Genomic DNA, 19,572 nt, shown 5'->3' with positions numbered 1-19,572 from the left:
AGGGCAGACCATGAACCTTCTTCATGTAAAATAACTGGCCTGAAGCCCAAGTGCTTAAACCAGAACTAATACACTTTTAGAATAACAGACTCTGAGCCCTCAATCAACAGTTCCCAACTTAGAAGGATGTAAGCTGCCTGTCCTACCACAACAGTGCAGACCACAAACTTCCTTAATGTAAAACAACTGGACTGAAGCCCAAGTGCTTAAACCAGAACTAATACTTATTGGTATATTATCACAGATCAGCTGCTCCTCCTCAGATAGCTCTGTGTGTAATGGCTGAAACACTCTAGTTAACTTTTTAACAGAAAGTTGAAACCTAAAAAAAATTAAAAAAAAAAGCTCAAAAGACAAATGAGGTGCTTTCTCCAAGCAGTAGCCCTGGCAACCCAAATAGACAATGACCATAAAAACTAAACTTTCACTGAAGTGGGGGATGGTCTTTGCTAACTAAGATGGCCTGGACAATGAGCTCAGAAAACAGCCTCTAACAAACAACTAGGCTCACAACACAATCAGGAATATGGAAAATAATACAGCTACTATCTAAACTATTTTAGGCAGAACACACTGCAGAAATGTTTATCACAAGCACAATCAGGAATATGGATACTATTACAGCTACGACCTAAACTATTTTAGGAAGAAAACACTACATAAATGTTTATCACAAATGAGCCAATAGCTATGAAATACAGTACAAGTATACAGTGTACAATAAAATTGCTATATCTAAAATAAGCAATAACTACTACAAATAAGCAAAAAAGCAAGCTATTATTCCTATATATCACATATCAGCTGCTACTTCTCAGATAGCTCTGTGTGTAATGTCTGAAACACTCAAGTTAACTTTTTAACAGAAAGTTGAAACCGGAAAAAAATTAAAACAAAGCTCAAAAGACCAATGAGGTGCTTTCTCCAAGCCATAGCCCTGGCAAAACAACTAGACAATGACCATAAACACTAAACTCTCACTGAATTGGGGGAAGGTCTTTGCTAACTAAGATGGCCTGGAGGACAATGAACTCAAATAACAGCCTCTAACAAACAACTAGGCCCACAACACAATCAGGAATATGTAGAATATTACAGCTACTACCTAAACTATTTTAGGCAGAACACACAATAGAAATGTTTATCACAAGCACAGTCAAGAATAAGGACAATATTACAGCTACGACCTAAACTATTTTAGGCAGAAAACACTACAGATATGTTCATCACAAGTGAACCAATAGCTATGAAATACAGTACAAGTATGCAGTATAGAATAAAATTGCTATAAATATCTAAAATAAGCAATAACTACTTCACATCAGCAAAAAAAAAACAGGCTACTTATTGCTATATATCACAGATCAGCTGCTCCTCCTCAGATAGCTTTGTGTGTAATGGCTGAAACACTAAAGTTAACTTTTTAACAGAAAGTTGACACCTGAAACAACTTTAAAAAAAGCTCAAAAGACCAATGTGGTGCTTTCTCCAAGCCATGGCCCTGGCAACCAAACTAGACAATGATCATAAACACTAAACACTCACTGAAATGGGGGATGGTCTTTGCTAAATAAGATGGTCTGGACAATGAGCTCAGAAAACAGCCTCTAACAATCAACTAGCTCCACAACACAATCAGGAATATGGAGAATATTACAGCTAAAACCTAAACTATTTTAGGCAGAACACTGCAGAAATGTTTATCACAAGAACAATCAGGAATATGGATAATATTACAGCTACGACCTAAACTATTTTAGGCAGAAAACACTACAGAAATGTTTATCACAAGTGAGCCAGTAGCTATGAAATATAATACAATTATACAGTATACAATAAAATTGCTATAAATATCTAAAATAAGCAATAACTACTACAAATAAGCAAAAAAACAGGCTGCTTATTGCTATATATCACAGATCAGCTGCTCCTCCTCAGATAGCTCTGTGTGTAATGGCTGAAACACCCAAGTTAACTTTTTAACAGAAAGTTGAAACCTGAAACATCTTTAAAAAAAGCTCAAAAGACAAATGAGGTGCTTTCTCCAAGCCGTAGCCCTGGCAACCCAACTAGACAATGACCATAAACACTAAACTCTCACTGAAGTGGGGGATGGTCTTTGCTAACTAAGATGGCCTGGAAAATATGCTCAGAAAACAGCCTCTAACAAACAACTAGGCCCACAACACAATCAGGAATATGGAGAATATTACAGCTACTACCTAAACTATTTTAGGCAGAACACACTCTAGAAATGTTTATCGCAAGCACAGTCAGGAATATGTACAATATTACAGCTACGGCCTAAACTATTTTAGACAGAAAACACTACAGAAATGTTATCACAAGTGAACCAATAGCTATGAAATACAGTACAATTATGCAGTATACAATAAAATAGCTATAAATATCTAAAATAAGCAATAACTACTACAAATAAGCAAAAAAAAAAAAAAAACAGGCTACTTATTGCTATATATCACAGATCATTTGCTCCTCCTCAGATAGCTGTGTGTGTTTCTAATAAGGCCCTGCTTTACCAGGGCTACTGGATAAAAAGCACTTTCAAAGATGTCATCAGCAATCCAGAATTCTCTAATCCAAAATATCTCAAAACTACATAAATTAGACTAATTCAGAAAGAATCTGACCGAGCACCTTACAAAGAAATATAAATAATGTTGCTTCAACCATGGCTAGAATTTTCCAACTTAAATTTGGGAGAAGGTTTCTTAATATTTTTCTTATATTTGTTGTATGTCTCAATCCTTATCCCCCTTAAGGACAGTAGCTGTATTTTTAACCTACACAAAGTATTATCTAATAAGGCTACACCATTTCCTTAACCATTTCTTCAGAAATTTTATGAATAGTGATTCTGTGATGGTAATTGTGTTTGTGTGTATAATTACTCTTTATACAGCCCTGGTCATAATGGTCACTGTACTAGTCTACCACCTAGTATATTTAAATAAAAGAACACATTTTCTTCTTCCACTGGCATAGGTTAGGAGATACGACACATTGACATAAATTGAATTATATAGTAGTTTAGAGTTAATTTGATTTTAGCTTGGTGTATGCATACTTACAAGATATATGTAAGTACAACTTCTTTAAGTAACAGCCAAATTCTCTTTTAACGTAACATTTTTATTCCTAAAGTTACTCATTCTGGTACAGGATAATAAAATCTTTAAGACCATAAATGAATGTTTTTCCCACTCAAGTGTACAGAGCAGGTTAAATAGACTGATTTCATTTTTTTAAGAATAATTAGACTTTTAAGTGGGCAGCCACGGTGGTGCAGCAGTTAGCATTGTCACATCACAGCAAGAGGTTCTCCGGTTCGATTCCCAGCTGGGGTGCCTTCTGTGCAGAGTCTGCATGTCCTCCCTGTGGTCATGTGGGTTTTCTCCGGGTGCTCTGGTTTCCTCCCACATCCCAAAGACATGCTGTAGGTGGATTGGACACTCTAAATTGGCCCTAAGCATGAGTGTATGCATGTGTGTGCCTTCCATGGAAGGGTGGGCACTGGGCCGGCAACTCGACACCATAAAACTCTACTGCCAGTCATGAACGGACAGGTGATCTGCTGTGGCAACTCCTAATTGGGAAAAGCTGGAAGAAGAATTAGACTTTTAAGTCCTTTGACCATTTTTGTGGTTGAATACATTTTAGTACTTCTGTCTTTTTTTTGTTGTTGTTGTTAAAACACTGCAATATGAACAAGCTATAGATTGAAGAAAAACTTAAATGGATTTATATAGTACATTTATACATACAAAAGCTCATTCAGTAGAATGGTACAGTTCAAACACTTTTGTATAGAGGTAACCCATGTACCCCCATATGGGAGTCAAGCTTCAAACATTCACCCTGAACTTACATATAGCAACTCCACAGTTGTACAACAGAGGGAAAGGTGAAGCACCCCAAAATAGTGCATCACAGTCTGGAGTGTTCATTGTTTTCACAACAGCAAGTGATTTTTGAGCAACCGCAAATAGTGGGACAATCAAGCAGCATATCTAAAGATATGGTCTCCTTTGTTTAGCACAATATGGTTTCATGGAAAGCCACATCCCAACCACCACTCTAGAACTACATGAAAACAAGGATAAACAGTTTCCCTACGTGATTTCAACTATCTGTTTTTCAGCTCATTATTCATTGCTAAATTACATACCAAAGATGGAGAGCCAAAAATCCTAAAAAATGCAAACAGAATCTTTTGCAGGGAGCACTGCCCCTGTACCACCCTAATATGTGGGGTAAGCTGCCACAACTTCCAAAATTAAGGGTATCTGTTAATTCACTGTTGGTTTAGTACACCTTGTGATGCCCCTGCACTGGCCCAGTAATCAAGGAGCCTCAGTCCTCACCACTAGCACCAGTGAAGGATTTGCACATTGGGAGGATGACAAGTACACACACAGTAAAGTACAACTTCCCTTAAGAGCACACAGAGATCACAGTCAGTCTGGGGCAGGTTTCTCCCTCTCTCTCCAGATCCCCAATAAGACTCCCCACTGGAACAGCTATATAGGGTTAAGATCTCAGCCGAGTGGTCAAGCCAAAACCTCCAGCACCCACTCAGTCCAACCAGTGCTTCATGTCCCTGTCCAATTAGCTGACACAGACACACTTTGAGATTTGATTTATATACAGACAAACAGACACTCCTGGAGAAGACTGGTACAGGTTTACTAGTTATGCCCCCTTCTGCCCAGACTATAAGGTAGTAATCACTGCTACAAACCACCCTTACTTATCAGTTACTATAAGGCCCTTCCCAAAGGGTGACCAATTCTACTGTGTAATGTTACTATTATCCAAATGGTAAGTGTGAGCAACAGAAAGGCTATTTAAAAGTGGCCTGTACAGTGTCACCAAATACATATGCAAGTACTCTAAGAGCTTTAATATCTCTAAACAATCCAGCCACAATTAAAAGGTTTAAATATGTTTTATAATAAATAATAAAAGAGCAAGACAATATGGAATAACTCAACACAGTGACAAAAGAGTTCAGAATCACAGGAGATACTTAGGCAAGGTTCAAATAACAAACTCGCCACCATAACAGGAACAGGCAAGCAAAAACTGAGGGCACTGCTACTGAATGCTAGAAGTCTAAATCTCAAAATGCACTCACTCGAGGCACTCCTTAAAATGCAGAACATCGATATCTGTGCAGTGACTGAGACCTGGTTCAAGGCTCCAGAGAGCACCTCTGCACTACAGGGCTATAACTCATACCACACTTTTCGGCCATGTAACCTGGATTGAAACACCAAAGGCGGAGGTGTGTCCATATTCATTAAGGATATCCACACCTTCAGACTAGTTGCTCAGCATAATGCATCTGAGGTTATCCAAGTGCAACTAACTCTGGGCAAAACTGCAATCCAAATTGTAGCTTTCTACAGATCCCCCACCATGCCACAGGATTCCCACTCCTCTTTTCTTGATGTACTGGAAAATATTAGGGTTCAACCAAACACCCTAAAAATGGGCAACTTCAACTACCCCACCATTAACTGGGAAAACTACTCGTTTACCAACTCCTTAGCTCAACGCTTTCTGAAATTCATAAACTCCAATGTCCTGGATCAACTTATCCACACCCCCACCAGGGGCAACAATATCCTAGACCTAGTCATTACCAACATGAGTGACTGGTGTTCCACACCTGAAGTCAACTCCTCGTTGGTCCAATCCGACCATAAGTTAATCACCCTTTATATCCACATCCTGCCCCCACCCCCATTAAGGAAACCACAGTAAAAAAAAATTCTACAAAGCCAAATTCATACTTCTTAAGACAGAAGTGGTGAACTTCATGACACCCATGCAGATGGACAATACATTTACAACTGCTGAATCCTACACAAATGCACTCTATAAGCACTTACACAAGTGCATGGATCGTGCTATCCCAAACAGAACCAAGACACTATCCTCCAAAACAAGGAAGCCAATCTGGTAGTCCCCTGTCATAAACAAACTGTACAACAGAATGAAGAAACTGTTGCAAAAGAGAGTAAAATCCCATGAGTGGAGGAGCTCCCTGGTCAGCCTCAGTAAGAATCTGAGATCCCTTATAAGATCCTCCAAAGCTAGCTATGAAAATAAAATTGTCACTAATTCCAAGGACAGCCACAAAGCATTCTATAGCTATGTCAAGAATCTCTATGGCAACATCCAGATCTGCTCTGACTTACAGCACAAAGGCAAGAAAATTACAGAACCAACTGATATTGCCAACATCTTGGCAGATAGGTTCAGTGCTAACTTTACCCCCCTCTCACCCCCTAAAGGGCCCATATCTATACAGGAAGAATACAGAGTCCCTGTAATCACAACTATGCAGGTAAAAGCTGCACTCTCTAAAGTCAAAAACACAGCATCCATGGGACCGGACAACATCCCAGGTTGCATTTTACACGAACTTCAGAATGAACTGGCTCCACACTTAAGCACCATGTTCAATAACAGCCTAGCATCAGGCTTTGTGCCCACTGAATGGTGCACAACAGCAGTTATCCCACTCCACAAAGGGGGAGCCACCACTGATCCTGGGAACTATCGCCCTATTAGCCTGATGAGCCTGGTCTGCAAGGCCATGGAACATATCATCATGGAACTCATAAACAAAGACATTGGTAACCTCCAAACTCTGGATTCCACTCAGTTCGGGTTTGGGAAAGGCAGTTCATGCCTCCTGAACCTGATCGACTTCTTTGAGGCACTCACCAAAGCAGAAAATGAGGTTAAGGTGGTTCACACAGCCTATCTTAACCTCACCAAGGCTTTTGACACCATCCCCCATTCTGGAATTATAGCTAAACTCACTAAACTAGGTATAAATCCCTACGTCACAAGATGGGTTGCCAACTGGCTCACTGACAGAACCCACACTGTAAAAGTTGCAGACTCCAAATCTGACCTCAAAGCAGTGACAAGTGGAGTACCACAGGGTTCTGTCCTGGGACCTCTCCTGTTTGGTATCTACTTCTCTGAAGTACAAGCTAACACAGAAGGCCTTTGGCTAATATAGTTCACAGATGACTGCAAACTAGGAGCCATAGTCAAGTCCCCAAATGATGTGGACATCCTACAGAAGGGCCTCACTGAGACAGATGCTTGGTGTCAGAGCCATGGCATCAAGCTCAATGCCAAAAAGTGCAGTGTCATCCCCTTTGGTAAAAACTCTGTACTCATGAACTACCACATAGGCAGCAATCTACTTAACACTGAATGTGTGATAAGAGACCTTGGGACCCAGGTGGGCAGTAGTCTCTCCTTTGATAGTCACATCGCCACAGTAGTCAGGAAGCCCTTCTACATGGCACACCTCATCATAAAAGGGTTCTCATCTAGGAAAAAAGAGGTCATTGTTCCCCTCTACTCGACACTCATTAGACCCATTATAGAGTACAATGCCCCTTTTGGAATGTATCTCACAAGACATCTGCAGCAGCTGGAAAGGCCACAGAAGTACTTCACAAAGAGGATTACTGGCCTCAAACAAATGCCCTACACTAACCGCCTCAAAAAACTCCAGCTTTACTCCGTAGCATATCGCCTACTCCGAGGTGATCTCTGCCTAACATATAAAGCTGTGTCAAGCCCAGAGCTGTTGGATATGCTACACCTAAAGAAATCCCAATCCCTCCGAGCTACTTGCTCTAGGGACCTAAACCTTGTCACCACAATAAACAGGACATGCTGGAAGGATAGATTCCTGTCCCAGAGACTTCCCATACTCTGGAACAGGCTACCCATCTATGTCAAGCAAAGTTCTTCATTAGCGATCTTCAAGAAAAATCTTGATGAGTGGATGGGAAATAGCAAATACACTCCAGGGATCACTTCTGTGTCTCTGCTTGACAGTGGCACAGGAAAATAACTTTCTTGGGTGGCATAAGCCAGGGAACCTTGTTGGCTAGGCTTACGTAGGCCCTTGGGCCAATAGCCTAGTACCTACCTATGAACCTATGAACAACATTGCAGGACAGTCTCACATAAATACAGAAAACATCTAAACTAATCTTACTAGGTTCCTATCTATCTCTAAGAGAAATCACTGTAATCTAAGTCTTACTTACAGAGCCAGATAAGTGGTGATGAGAGAATTTTGCCCGGTCCAAAAACAAATACAAAATGCACAGACTCACTCTCTGAGATAGTTCTTAAATTATTATCAAACATTTCTGCTGGGTTATCTTGGATTACATCATTCTTGTCACCTCTGCCTTTAGTTCCCAGGCTAACAGGAACTTAAAATATAACACCTCTGTGTTAAAAATACTTATCACTCAGAAGTGTTGCCTAGAACTGGAAGTCATAAAACTGTTAAACACTTTTATCTTGGAAACCTGTAATTATTTCTGTTTCCAGACAACAGAAAGAATGTCTAGCTGCAGACATTCTGTCTCCAAGCTGAGATAAACACCATTGTAAACAAGTCAACTTATTTTTTTAGAGTTTTACTCTTTTCCAGCAGGGTGCACTGTGGTTAGATTTTTGAAGCTCAGCAGATAACATGCAGTTTACTTAATTTGTAAAACAAGCATACAACTCATATTACTATTCACAAATGACATAGAATTATTTACAAAATTCCAGCTAGCTGGGCTGGCAGTCTTCACACCCCTGTCCCTCATGGAGAGAAGAAACATGTAGATGTCTCAACAAATCCTTATTTGTCCTATCTCTGAGTTGTTCACATGTAAAATATAAGGGCTAATAACTACCATGTGAATGTAAGGATAGGCTTCTTCGGATTCTCACAGATCAATAGCCAAGAAAGTACCTTTAACCCATGAACTTGTATCAAAGTATGCCTTACAGAAACCTGAGTACCTGATCAAACTATACTTCCGCACAATCCACCTAACAATATTTTGCAACAAATGTCCAGTTATATATAATTTTTGTAGCTTCCCCAATATTGGGGCTCTTCTCCCACTCCTTGATAGCAAAATACACAATCTCTGAGGTCATACAACCTTAATAAAAGAAAATAATATCCACTTCTTCACAATGGTATGACCCTGCAGCTAGTCTCTTTAGAGGCCTGAGGTGTGAGGGCAAAATCTTTAGATTCAATTTGCTGTCTGTAAAATATATTGTGAAAATCTATCAGAGAGTGGGAAAACTGTTTCTATCAGACTGTTTACATTACTTTTCACTTTGATAAACTGAAATAGATCTATGTAGATCAATGCATTGTTATTTTAATTGTGTGTGGAATAGCACAAGGCATTTGTTATATTGTTACATTGTCTTTCTTTTAATGTCATCTGGATATTCATCAGTGCCTCCACTTCATTTGCCTAATCAATCCAATCATTCCTCCGGGGGGTGGGTATTGACAGCCAGGCATTATCCACCCTATGTGCAAGCCCTATAGCCTATTCATTCTTTGGTTGCAGGACCTAATTATTTAATTTCTTCCTCACCCTCACCCCCCTGTACAGGCAATAGGCAGGTGTTAAAGAGCAGCCATGACTGTTTGATCTATAGCTTCATCTCCCTTTGGACCTGCTAATCTCCATGGAGGCTCATTAGAGCTCCACTAGAACTGCTGAAGGTGAGGAGCATGCCTCCCTCAGTATGCATGCTAATAGAGACTCCCAGGTTACACTGCTTTACAGGTTTAAGTTCTGTGGGTGGGATACCCAGTGCTTTTTCTAGGTGTTACCTAAACAGTGAACTTAAACCATTACCTCCATGATGGGTGATATGGCAATCTGGTCCCCCCTCCAATTGGTTCTAATAAAATTACCTCTAAGGTCATCAATACTCAGAGAAAAGGCAAGTATTTGTTTTGGCATGAAAAATGTAGTATTTGCCTCAGTGCCAGATCATGGTTAAATGGAGCCCTTGGCAGGGTAATAGATTGGGCCCTTCCTCAAAGCAGACCCTCCTGCAGCAACCTTCTACCCCCCCCCCCTTGCAGCAGCCCCCTCCCCAGCCATTCCAGTGTTCCATTACCTGGCTATTTCTCCCTATTTACCATAAACACTGTAAAAACCTTATTTACTTCTTCAGTGATTACAAATATTGAAATGAAATAGTACAAACACTGATAGCCATTTGCTAAACAAACAATACAGTTTCCCAATGAAAACAGACTTAGCATGAGCAGTAAACTTCTCTGCCCTTGAAACTCACATTCACTGAAATGGCATTAAAACCAACATTCAATGAAAATGTATCTTGCCAGCAGAGAATTTAAGTTTACCTTTGGACTGTTTTCAAATCATAAGCTCCTTGGCCACATTTTAGGGCCATGCATATATGTCTGTATTCTTTGATTCAACTTCCCAATTGTATTAAATTGTATTCCTTGTATAATACAGCACCACTTGCTAAAATGTGTTTTAAATCTGTAGTTTTGACCACTTGTTAGAATGTGTATAAATTTATAATTTTGAACATTCTTCCAGTAAGCAGTGAAAAAAAAAGTATGAACCAATAATGACAAAATTACCTATTTCAATAAATTTCAACCATAAAAGGCCACTCAAACTTCTGTCATTACAATCCACAAATATCATTCAATAAACACACCATGGGATTCATGAAGCTTGCACCAGGTGCTGACGTAGCATCGGCGTTCTAACACCAAAGATTGCCACCGAGTGATTTGGGTACAAGCCGTTCCCACGTGCACTACCTGCGTACGCTACACCCGCACAACTCCTGAGCCTTGTATGATAATTACCTCATGTGCAGCAGTGTAGCATGCAAATAAAGGTATGTAGTGATTCAGGAAGTGGTGCAGGTGTAGTGTAAGCATGCAGAAATGTAAACCGTAGAAAACAGCTTACATTTTTGCAAACATGAAATTGGAGCCATGACAGCCGACCAAACACATGTATTTTATGTTGTTAATATATGCCAATGGCTAAATATATAGCCATTGGCATAAAAAAAAAAATGTACAAAGTATAAAATTAACATTTAATATATATAGTCGCACTATCATGACATGGAAGTGCAGGGCAGCGGTGTGCAAAGGGAATTGCAAGGAATATATAAAGATATAGAATAAAACTGCAATGAAACACATATCATGATTTCCCCATAATAGTCAATGGCAGGCATGCTACACCATACTCATGGCGCTAGGGTTGCTAAGAGCCAGTGACAGTGTTATGTGCAGTAGCTAGGAATTAGTAGGCAATGCCATGCAAATGAGAGGAGTAATAGTGAATTGCAGATTCCCTGCTGGTGTAAGGATGAACCTTAAAGAATAGTGTTATAGCACTGAGGTGAGCCCTTGAGATAAAGATGACATCAAGAGAGGGGTGTGTCACCATTGCTGCAAGCACACTGGAGCATTGCTAAACTGGTCTGCCCCTAGCTAGGCAAAGCTGTGGGATAGGAGTGTGTCGAACTGCCCATAGTTATGCTTAGCTGAGAGTACACAAGGTAACCGAGTATGCATGTGAATGGACATGAAAACGTAAGTAAACCCGGTAAATGGGTATGCACAGCGTGCACTGCAGCTGAAACAGGAAGGATATAGGAAAGAAATAAGGAAATGCTGCAGCAGTGAAATTGGAGTACAAACAACTAATTAACACCTAGGAGCCTACAGTGGGCCATTGACAACAGCTAACAAGGCTACAAGCAGCTACCTGCAGAACAGGGAAGAGGAGGGGCTGTACTGCAAAGAAAACAGCAAGCAGAACAAAGGTGATGTGCAGTATATCAGCTACAAGGCACATTTTGCATTGACTGGGTAGGGAACGTACAAATCAAGAAAGATGGCAGGTGGATGCATGCCTGATAATGGGAGGGGATCCAGGTCTAAAAGTGAATTAAAGGGCAACAAATTAATCAAGGCAGGCAAGTAGATCTCCAAAGTAAAGGCCCCACACATGCAGATTGTTTGTGTCTTCCGGCTTTTCCCGGTTAGGTGTCGCCACAGCGGAACTCCGGTCCGCTAATGATTGGCAGTTGATTTTTACATACAGGCTTGCCAGGCCTGATGCACAACCTTCAACGAAAGTACACCTATTCATGCATGTCTCCACGCAGAAGACGCTCTAGCTGATAATCGAACCGGACAGCATCTTACTGTGAGGCGACAACATGACCGCAGCACCACCACCAGGTACTCATTGCAAAAACCCATAATTAAGACATGCAGCAGCTGGAATAGCTCATACACACCCACTTACATTAGCAGCATCCATAGCACAATACTATAAAGTGTGAAAGCACCTCACACACATTTGTGTATTCCCATACACTCTGCACCAGTGGTGTATACAGATGGGGAACTTTTATTATGTACATGTTAGGGGCTGCCATAGCTTTGATCCACTAGCATGTGTTGGAGACTGAAGGTGGTGTGGAGGATGATGCACATGACCACCGCAGGCACCAGAGGAGGAGGAGAGTGTTCAGACCCAGGGTAACCTACCAGGGGCAACATGATCTGGAGATATTAGAGCATTACAAAGTGGACATGGACACCCTACAGCAACTTGTGGAGCTGTGCCGGCCATGCCTCAGAGCCAGAACAAACAGAGGGAAACCCATCCCAGTGGATACAAAGGTATGTGTAAGCCTGAGAATACTAGCTACGGGTAACTTTCAAAGACCAACTGGGGATATCATGGGTATCTCACAGCCATTAGCATCCAGGGTACTACACCAGTTCCTGGATGCCATGTTACCACATGCCAATGAGCACATAGACATCCCCCAAACTCAGGAGGAGTTGGCCAGCAATATGTGTCTCTTCCACCATGTGGCAGAATACCCGGAGCTACTGGGTGCAATAGACTGCATGCACATACACATCAAGTCACCACCCAGTGAGCAGAGTAGGCACTACATAAACCACAAGGGATACCCCTCCATCAACTGCCAGGTCATGTGCAATTCCCAGGGCATTATCATGGATGTGTGTGCTGGCAGCCTTTGAAGCTATCACAACTCCCACATCTGGCATGCCTCACAGCTGTATCGGTTATTTGCCAGGGGGACATCCCAAATGGCCACCTGGTGGGGGATGCTGGCTATGCACTGGAACCATGGATGATGACTCCCACCAGAAATGCACACACACCCATGCAGGAATGCCATAATGAGGCAAATGTACAAGCCAGAATCATCATAGAGTGTGTGTTTGAGATGCTGAAATCACGATTCTATTGCTTGGACATTTCTGGTGGAGCCTTGCAGTACTCTCCAGGCACATGTGCCCACATCTTCATAGTGTGTGCCATGCTACACAATATGGTTCTGCGGAAACAGCTGCAGCAGGGACAGAATGGTGAAGGCTCTCACAGCCCACCACCATTGCCAAGGGCCCCAGAGGCACAGAGGTACTCAGACCATTAGCACCCTAAGCCAGCCCCAGTAGGCAGATGGAGGCGTGCCCAGTATGCCCATGCCTTGGCAAAGAGGGAATGTATAGCACACACACTGACAGTGTAGGCACCTAGGGACTGACACCTTTCTCCACCTGAGCACACAGTAAAAATGGATTGCACACGCACAAGACTACCTGTAAATTGTCATGTATAGGCAGTCTGCTGTGTGCATCCAAAATAGGCAGCCCTCAACATTTGCACACACAACAGCCATTGGCACAAGGTAAGTCAACACCTGAACAGTAAATTAAGCTATCAGCATATGCAGATACTGTATGTGTAGATTCATAGGTAGGTACTTGGCCAACTGCCAGAAGCCATTCAAAAGGCCAGCCAAAATTTGTCAGCTTTTGCCACCCCATTCATTCATTAACCATCCCTCTATGGAGCAAAGCCAATGGTGGGATCCCTGGGGTGCATCTACTGTTCCCCATCCACCCTTCAAGGTTTCTCTTGCAGAGTGTTAGTGAGGGGCTCTGTATAATGTAGTTAGGGATGTTGTTCCAAAGTATGGGGAGTATCTGAGACAGGAAGCTGTCCCTCCAGCATCTTCCCATTAGTTTTGTGGTAAGGTCAGCTCACTACAGAGTGTGGCTCACTGTGACATGGATTCCCATAGGTGGAGCATATCCATCAAGCCTGAGTTTGACGTGGCTGTGTTGGCCAGCTGAGATCATCTCTGGGTAAATGAGATGTCACTGAATAAAGCAGGAGTTTATTCAGTCCAGCTGCAAAGGCCATATGTTGGAGGCCAGTATTCCCCTTGGTGAGGTACATTCTTGGACCCCCCAGCTGTTGGACGTATCCTCTGAGGTACATCCCACATGGGTTATTATACCCTATGATGGGAATGATGAGTGATGAGTAAAGGGGCACTATAATGCCAGTATGTCTAGATGGGAATCCTGTAGTAATCAGATGGCCTACATAGAAGGATGTTCTAACTACTGTGGAGATATGATTGCCAAAGGGGAGATCACTATCTACCTAAGTCCCCAGATACCCCATTACTTTGTCTGTATTAAAGTGGCTGCCACTCATGTGTTAGTATGTGGGTGCCAATTCCACAATGAAATGACCATGCAGTTAATGGCACTTGGCTGGAGGCCATGTCATTGGCACCCTGTGACGTTCTTTGTGAGGCCCCTTGAGGGATGTCCATGTCAGCTGGACTATCAATCATGGCTCCCAGTTTGCAGTCATTGCCAAACATGGTCTGCCTTAGTCCCCCTGTGTTTGCCTGTACATCTGAGATGTATATGCCAAACAGTAGGGCTCCCAGGACTGAGACCTGTGGGCCACCAGTCGTGACTGTTCAAGAGTTGGACCTGGAGACTGCTAGTCGTACCATGTGGGTTCTGTGTGTAATCCCGTTGGCAACCCAACCTGTGATGTATGGGTGAATGTACAGGCTGGTGTGTTTATCAATAATACCTGAGTGGGACATGGTGTCAAAAGCCTTGGTGAGGTCCAGTTAGTATGTGTGAACCACCTCCCCATCATCTAATGTCTTGGTGACTGTATGCAAGACGTCAAACAGGTTCAGTAGGCATGAACTGCACTCAACCATGCTGACCTGGGTTGAGTCATGTGTTCGAAGGTTAACAATGTCAATGTTAATGAGTGCCATGAGGATGTGAACCATACCATTGCAGACCAGGCTAGTCAGGCTTATGGGGTGGTAGTTACCACGGTCAGTTGTGATTTCACCTTGATGGAGTGGAATAACCTTTGCCACGTGCCATTGTATGGGCATGTAGCCTGTGGAGAGGCTGAGGTAGGAATGCTTAATTAGGTGGGGGGCAAGTTTGCATGATGCAGTCTGGGTCAACATCTGCCTCCATTGATGCTGTGTTCTGCTGTTAGAGAGGGTCATTTCCACCTGTGTGTCTCTGATGGTTGGGATACTGTACCTTTCAGGTAGTGTTGTGGGCTCTTTAGGGGGTGAAGTATGCACCTAATGTATCTGCAAGGATGTTGGCGATATCTGTAGGGTCAGCATATTTTGTGCTATATTTCACTGGCACAGTGCAAATCTGTGTGTCACCACATAGATCCTTGACATAGCCAAAGAAGGCTTTGTGGTTATCTTTTGAATCCTTGTGTATTCTCCTGCTGATGTTAGCCTTGGATGATGTCATGAGGGACCTACGTATCATACTAATAGTGGTCATGGATGTATGCCCTTCATGGGATTTGCTGTGTGTCTGGAACACTGTCCTACTTCTGTAGTATAGCCTGTTTTTTGCAGAGATCCACCAGACCAGTGTCCTTGTCTGGGAGGGAGTCTTGGTTTACCAGTGATGGCACGATTCATACATCCATGTAGGTGCTTATAGACTGCATTTGTAAATCTGTCTGTATCTTGAGCAGTGTTTCCCTTAGCGTGGGGGCAGTGAAACCCCCCACCCCTGTCACTAGTAGTGTAAATGTAGCTGTAGGAAAGGTATACATTGTGGTATCCGTGGGTGGGGGAGATGCTAGGGTGTGGAAACAGTGAATAGTTCATGGTCAGATCTAACCAGTGACCGGTTAACCTCCGCTGTGGTGCACCTGTTGCCCATGTTGGCGATGACCACATCTAGTAGTTTCCACCCCAAGTTAGGGAGGTTACCACCTGATATAGGGCATATGAGATGATACATTCCAGGAAGCGCTGGTCCTGGAAATGAGTACCGGAGTATGTTTCCCAGTTAATGGCATGGTAGTTGACATTGACCAATGCCAGGGTGTGCATTAGGATTGTTGTGTTCTCTACTGTCTCCAGGTAGGTGGAGTGGAGGTCCTGGGTCATGGAGGTTGATCCATAGCAGGCCACATTCCACATTGCAGTTGTGGCTGATGTTAGCTGTACATGGATGATCACAGAGGTATCATGCTGCCCCACTAATCTGGAGGTGGAGGTATCCCTGATGAATATGGATATAGCCCCTCCATGTCTGTCAGTCCATGTTCTGTGGCTGAAATGTGTGGTATGGGTTGTAGTCTGGTAGTGCTGGTGTGCTCTCAGGAGCCTTAAGACAGATTTAAATTAATGCACAGATGTTGATGTTGTCCATCCTGAGGAGTGCTGTGAGTGCATGCATGTTGTGATTACAACCCCTGGTGTTGAGTAGCATAATCCTCATTGAATCTGCTATTGTGCTGTTTATGGAGCTGGTATTCACCTTCAAGATTCTCCTAAATAAGGCACCATGGGGGCGCCAATAGCCTTGGCCAGTATTCTGAAGAGTAAGGCTGACACATAGGCCGGTATGGTATCTTTGCATGCATGTTCCCCATCTGTGCTTGTTTTTCATCTCCCCTGTAGGTAATCTACTGGTAAGCAATAGAAAGCCTTAAACATATACAAGTCTTCTAGCTTCCAAGATAGACGTTTGGAGTGACTAAGTATCAGTGTTCTGCATGTTCTTGCTGTACTCAACTGTTTCCTGACTACATGGTGAGTTCTCACTGTATATTGTGATCTGAAGGTCTGTTTATTCACATATTATGGCTGTGATGGTCTGCACATTAGAGGTTCACAGATAGCCTACTACCTATCTGCCCAAGGGCAATTAGAAGCATAGCAACAGTGTGTTGGCCTTCCCCGCACCATTGATGAAGTAACTGAGCCTCTGTCAAGCATAGCCAATGAAGCAATTCCAGGCAGAGTTGCTGGAAGCTGTTGAAGACTGGGGTTAGGGACACTTAGTGATCTAAAGAGGGCATGTTAATGTGGCAATTCAACACCATTCAATTCCCCCAAGAGGTCTTGCAGCTATCAAACTGGACAGGCTGCTCCACCCCCTGGCTATATGGTTCTGGGACACATGATCCCAGGGGTGTATAGTCTGTTACCCATTCACACAAGTTTCCCTTGAAGTGTGTCAGTAAGGGGCAATGCCTAATGTAGTTAGGAATGTAATGTATTGTCTCACAAGTACATTTGTTATATGTTGTTATTCAAGAGTACGTTCTCCACCACTACCGGCACATATTGAAAGTTTTATTAAGCTTTGTGAGCATGATATTTATGAATATTTTTTAAATGGGACTAGGAAATGTTTGTATTTCAATATGAACGAAGAAGAAAGGTGCTCACTTAATAAACTCTCCACTGAATCCTCCCTCACTGTAAGACCTGCAGATAAGGGAGGAGGTGTAGTATTGTTGGATACAGAGAATTATGTAACTCTTATGGATGATATGCTTAGTGATAGTAGTACTTATATGAAAATTGATAATGCCACATTTAATAGGATACTCCGAGAGATCAATGATACATTATATGATTTATTGATGTGTCGTCAAATAACTAAAGAGATGTATGAATTTCTTTATAATGAACATCCCCAGACTCCGATTATAAAAGGCCTACCAAAAATGCATAAGGGTGTTTACCCCCCTCCCCTACGGCCTATGGTCTCTGGTGACAAATGGGCAACAGAGAATATCTCCACCTACTTGGAAGAGTTACTGAAACCTCTTATTTCTGATATACCTACAATATTAAAAGATACCTATCAGCTTTTGGATATTCTTGATAGCCTAGATATAGAACTCTGCAAAGGGGAACACCTTTTAATTACAATGGATGTTCAGAACTTATTCACATCCATCCCAAATGACAAGGGCATTGAGGCCATAAGAGAGTTACTTCAAATGTTTACCTACATAGACCGTAACAAGGAAATTTTGATTTGTCAGCTTTTGGATCTGATATTATCGCACAATGTGTTTTCTTTCAGAGGATGCCTATATCTACAGGAGTCGGGTGTAGCTATGAGTACCCCCTGTGCAAACACTTACGCGAATTTGGTGGTATATCAATGGGAGAGAGAATTTCTCTTCACGCATGAATGGTTTAGTAAGGTTTTGGTCTATAGGCGCTTTGTGGATGATGTCCTGGTTGTTTGGGATGGTACTTTGCCTGAATTTAGATCATTTTTGAGCTATTTGGAAACAACCACTTGCTTTCTTAGGTTTACTATCGAGACTTCATATGAAACAGTAAATTTTCTCGATGTAAGTCTAAGTATTAAAGGAGGCAAATTGGTATCCACTCTTCACAGGAAGGCATGCTGGAAGAATGCTATATTACGTTATGACAGCATGCATCCTCGCCATGTTTTTCGAGGAATAGTGAAGAGCCAATTTAACAGACTGTTGAAGCTTTGTAGGGATAGTATAGATCTTTCTATAGAAACCAACAAGATGGAGAAAATATTTGTTGACAGAGACTATGATATTAATATGGTAAGACAAGTTAGAGCCCAAGTTATGGGGGATGATCAAACCTTGCACAGGATGACCACTAACAAGAGATATATTGGTGCAAATAAATATAATTATAAGAAGGATATATCTGAGAAGATAAGGTTTGTCACAACTGACAGTATAGCCATTAGGAGGATTATTAGTAGGAATTGGGGAATATTAACTATTGATGATAGAACGGCCAAATTGGTTGGTTCTATTCCTGGATTCACATATAGAAATAATAAAAGTTTGAAAAGGATATTATGTACGAACCCGAGAATCAATGACCCTTTGAGAGTTAGGACCTCAGAGAAATTGGGTACATACCCATGCAAACAATGTAATTATTGTAGATATATTTCAATTGAACAGAATTTTACACACCCGGTTTTGAACTATTCCTTTAATCCAAGGTTCCATGCTTCTTGTGAGACCTCGGGGTTAGTTTATTTAGCTACCTGCCAGTCATGTCCTGCGTTTTATATAGGACTAACAAAAAGGAAGCTCAAACAAAGAATATATAACCATCTTTATGACATTAGATGTAAAAATGAGCTTAATGCGCTGGCGAAACATATTTCTCTGAACAGTGGTCATACCTTTGTTTTCAGAGTTCTACAGGTTGTCAATTCCAACAATAGAGGGGGAGATTACATGAATTATTTAGAACAAAGGGAGCTTGAATGGATCTTTAGATTAAGAGGCCATTATCCACCTGGATTGAATATATATGTCTCCCTCAGGTCCTTTCTAACCTCTCGTAGATAGTGGTGATCAGTGATGCTAGGCCTTTGATCTAACTACTGTCTATTTGTTTGGTGCTTATATTTATACTCACCTATACTCAGAGAGTGTTTTGTATGTGTGCATATATTTATTTATTTATATATATATATATATATATATATATATATATATATATATA

The sequence above is a fragment of the Protopterus annectens genome, chromosome 10.part0, assembly GCF_019279795.1.
Source record: "Protopterus annectens isolate FY-2018-M chromosome 10.part0, PAN1.0, whole genome shotgun sequence".
In the NCBI taxonomy this organism is placed as follows: domain Eukaryota; kingdom Metazoa; phylum Chordata; order Ceratodontiformes; family Protopteridae; genus Protopterus; species Protopterus annectens.
The sequence above is the reverse complement of the archived record's forward strand: the minus strand, read 5'-3'. Positions refer to the sequence as shown.